A 4,507-nucleotide genomic window follows, 5' to 3' on the forward strand; every position below is an offset into this window, starting at 1 on the left:
GGACAACAAGGCATAAAATTTTTGATATCACAAAGGAAATCGTGCAAACTACAATGTAAATCTAAATTAACTTCAATGTACTAACACGAGCATTTTGGACATTAGCAGCCATTCATGAATTCGGTGCTTTTGGCCCAGCTAAGAAAATTTGATCGTGTTTATTTCTTTTCACTTCCAGTTTAGAAACGTTTTCATCCAGAAAGAAAGGTTCCGGAGATTTGATCCGTCGTTCTCCCTTAGTCTATTTCATGTCGATATGATCCGTGGTTTTCTCGTTAATTCATTTTTCGTAAAAGTTTGTGAATAAACCTCTCCTTAGCAAAGAATCGTATTTTATTCCAGTATAACATTTCCTGTGATGATGTACAAAATTAAAGTGTTTCTTCTACATTTTCTTATGCCAACCACATGAATACATAAATTATGTGTATAATACAAAGAATATGAGCTTAAGATGTATCTGCAACAAAGTCTTGTATCACAGTCCGTACCGCGATAGGAATTCTCACTGAGTGGGTACTTCCGTCTGACCATGTCAAGCTCCCAAAAGTGTATCCTCCTTGTACTCTCTGCCTTGTTGTGAATGCCACCATAAACGTCACGCTTTTACTAGTGCTTTGGGTGAAATTGATCACAGATGGCTCTACGGACACGTCTATCCCCGCTGGAGCTTCAACCACTAAATGATATGTTGCTTCCACTGGCCCAATGTTAGTCACGGTGCGCCGAAGCATGACACGGTCCTTGAGGTCTGGCACGGCAATTGACGGGAGGTTGAGATTGAGGTAGTAGGACTCACAGCCGCCTAAATATCCAAGGGTGCAGTTGAAAAACTTGTTGTACTCCCTTGCATCAACGTCGTAAACCAAGCCAGGGTCAACGGCTCTATTTGGGTCAATGTGTCCACCACCAAAGTCGAAGGGGTCGGCCAGTTTCCTTGGGACTGCTTCTGCTTGGATTGGCATGCCAAAACGATCGATCGCAGATGCTTCAACCAATGCCAAGGAATCATCAAGTTAGTCATATATTCAAATGAGTTATTTTGACGTATTTTGGTTATTACTTTCCTACCTGTGGTGACGATGGCCGATTTGATCATGGCAGGTGACCACTGAGGGTGAACCGACTTGAGCATCGCAGTCACTGCGGAGACATGTGGGCACGCCATTGATCTCCCAGAATAGAACACGTAGGAGCCGCGCACCGCTGCCAATATGTTGACGCCAGGAGCAGTAATGTCGGGCTGTCAAAACATTAATTTTTATCATGAATTAGGTATGTAAGTCTTTAATTCTGAAAAACTAGAGAGGCTAGATAGCAAACAAACAGTGACAAAAATTCAACTATTTGCCTTAAGTTGATAATGATATACACCTTCAGTATGCCAGGGAACAATAGGCTTGGACCTCTGGAGGAGAACGAGGCGACCCTCGGCGACAACACCCCATTTCCAACAACACTTACAGCCGGAGCCACCATCACCACCGGATTCCTAGACACATGACAAACATGAATTAGTTCTTGTATAAGGAGATGGCAAACTGACTGTTCAAATATTTTCACACTGCAGTTTCCAACAATTCAACAAATTCTCACTCAGTCATGTCCCAGTAGGAGGAAATTCGATGTGCGATCTCGAAATCCACCAGAGCGCAAGGCATAAATCCCTCGCACCTGACCAGGCTGTCAAGATTGTTGGCGGTGTATTGTGCGAAGATGAGGCCCTTTGCACCGGCCTCAATAGTGTAATTGATGGCATAAGGGAGTATTAACTGGGGCGACCACCGCGATGCCTCTTCTGGTGCATAACAAAGGATGATTTTGCCCTTGACATTGCCCAAGGCCAGTGATTCCGGGCCGCAGCTGCTCAAAAGTTTTAAAATTGAACATGGTTTTGTCCTAAAGCGCGGCATTTACTATTAATCAAATGTCGTCAAGAGACTGGTTTCTTTCATTACCTCCCAGCAAAAACAAGGGCCTGAGAGCCGCTGTTATTCATAGCTGCATTGTAATTTAGAGATTGCCCCTGCGTTTGAAATTGATCACAAATTAAAGAACAAGCTAACTGAGGAAAGCTACAAGATACGATATAGTTGGTGGAACCAGCAATGATTTAAGTAAAGCTCCAAGGAGGAGCAAACCATTTATTTTCCCCGGGTTGGTTTGAACGTCACTTTCGTGCTCAGAGAGTCAAAAGGTTATTATTTAGTAAAATTGTAGGAAAAAATCCAGATTGACTAATCCTCCACATTCATGCTATCTTATATGAACTATTTCAGGATTGGAGCACGTCTTATCCAATAACATTTTTCACCTGTTTTTTTATCCATTATTAATATTTTCCATGGGGTTTTTCAATCCCTTGAGAAGGGCAAGGTAATACTTCCCTGTAATATTTCTTAAGAGATGGAAAATATAAGAAATAATTTACATACTTTTTTAAAACAAAGGAGTGAAATTGTTTGGTACGTACCATCAGCTTTTCTTTGTTCCCAAGCAATATTAGGGTCGGAAAAGACCGGTCAATCGTGCTAGCGGCCACCGTCGTAACCCATGGCACGGCATTCGTCACTGTCTGTGGCACAGGGCCATCATTCCCTCCGGCGAACACGACGGAGATCCCTCTTTGCACAGCATGCAACGTCCCAGAGTACTCCTGACCAACCCCTCCAACAGAGAGCGACAAGACGTCAACCCCATCATGTATGGCGTCATTGATGGCAGCAAGGACCGCCGCGTCAGGGCAACCCTCATCCACCCAGCACACCTTGTAGATACCAAGTCGTGCATGTGGTGCTCCGCCACGTGCCACACCAATGCCTAGGCCTCCATAGCTCACGCCCTGCACTTCCCCACCGGCGATAGTTGAGGCGACGTGTGTGCCATGGCCATTGAGGTCCCTAGGTGACTTGTAGTCGATCTTTAGTGACTCGGCACTGATGCCACGGCCATACCACCGCGCACCGATGATCTTTCTGTTGCAACCAGTGGCGTTGAACTTCTGGCCACTCTGGCATTTTCCTTTCCACCGTGCCGGCACGGGCCATAGCCGTTGTCATCAAAGCTTCGTGATTGAGGCCATATGCCTATAAAGAAGCATTTACATCCATGGGGTTAATTGATTCCTGGTCTTGGGATTTCTCATGTTTTGGGTTTAAACTTAAGGATGGGATTACGAACCTGTATCGATCACACCCACAATGACATCTTCACCATACTTTGCTCTTTTGAGGAGCCCCGGTTGTTGTGGCGGTTGATTATAGTCAAGGCCAAGGAAATCCCAGCTCCGAGTTGTGTGCGTTTTGTGAAAAATATTAGGCTTCACAGAGACAACTTCAGGAAATTCTACATTCATATATGTTGATTAGTTCATTTCGATCATGCAAGTTGATATAAAGATAGCAAGCTCATGGCACCTCAGGACTGACAATTAATAATCATACTCCAAACAAATATGGTTGTGTAAATTGCAATGACCCCGTCTTATAAAAAAAGGGTTGACAATTACTTACTTGCGATTGCCACAGCTTGAGATTTTGTTAGCATAGCCGCAAACCCAGAAAATCCATGCTTGTAACTGTAAACTATCGACCTCACGGCTTCATCCTTGCTGTTTCAAGTAATAATAAAACAAAAGGGAGGTGAGCAAATCACGACTGTTTCCTGCTAACACATCTATGATGCGACATGAAACTCATAGCCAGTAGTACCTCCCAAAAACAGATATTAGCATGTCATGGTGCGACGCGATGACCACGGACGGGTCATCATGTTTCTTCTCCCTCATATACACAATGTAGAGCTGAAATTTCAACAAGAAAATGTTCTCAGTAAAAGATGGGAAAGAAGATAAGATAAATGCTGTGCGAAGAGGAATCGAGCATGGATCTTACTTTGCTCGGCGCGCTGGCTGAAAGAGGCAGCAGCGTCACCAGCAGTAGCAGAGCGCCGCAGAATGCTGTTCTGGAATCCATATCTGGCTTCGAGAAGAGTGTTCCCTCGATCGCTTCTCCCTGTGTGTATATATAGCAGCCAGGAACAAGAACAAGCATGGAGGCACAAGAACAGTTCAGACGAATTTGTCTGCGAGCTGTTTCCTTCCCTTTTAAGGGATTGTTTGTGTTGCTACTTGCTAGGTGACACACACGTCCGAACGGAAGACCATATATAGATCCTTGTCTGTATACAAAGCACCGTGCCTTTTCCATCATAGAAGAAGCACCGTGCTTTGATCAGGTCCGCCAGGATTAAACAGCTAACCGGATATAAATATTCTGGTGTCTGACGTAATGACCTTTTTTTCGAAAAGGGGGATTCCCCCACCTCTGCATCAGAACGATGCATACGGCCATGTTAATAACCAAATAAAGAAGTACCAACATGATTCCAAAGGTCTCCAAAAGTAAAAAAAAGTACAGAAAGCTCACACAGAGCCAAATAAAGGCTAGAAACACCAACTAGCCAGGACAAGATGCCACAACCGGCCGGCTCAAATTAGACAGGGAAA

The 4,507-nt window shown here is 44.3% G+C and overlaps 1 pseudogene across 1 annotated transcript; it reads right to left on the reverse strand.

Moving 5' to 3' along the window:
• Positions 1-333: 333 nt before the first annotated feature.
• LOC125528878 (subtilisin-like protease SBT3.10) lies at positions 334-4,145 on the reverse strand (annotated as a pseudogene). The gene is made up of 10 exons (XR_015610360.1): positions 3,894-4,145; positions 3,711-3,802; positions 3,513-3,610; positions 3,181-3,345; positions 2,474-3,086; positions 1,959-2,026; positions 1,597-1,863; positions 1,375-1,492; positions 1,072-1,243; positions 334-988 (listed from the first exon to the last, which is right to left on the reverse strand). The product of XR_015610360.1 is annotated as a subtilisin-like protease SBT3.10 (transcript).
• Positions 4,146-4,507: the final 362 nt, after the last annotated feature.

The sequence above is a fragment of the Triticum urartu genome, chromosome 7A (assembly GCF_056163025.1).
Source record: "Triticum urartu cultivar PI428250 chromosome 7A, HENAU_Tu73, whole genome shotgun sequence".
NCBI classification, from domain to species: domain Eukaryota; kingdom Viridiplantae; phylum Streptophyta; class Magnoliopsida; order Poales; family Poaceae; genus Triticum; species Triticum urartu.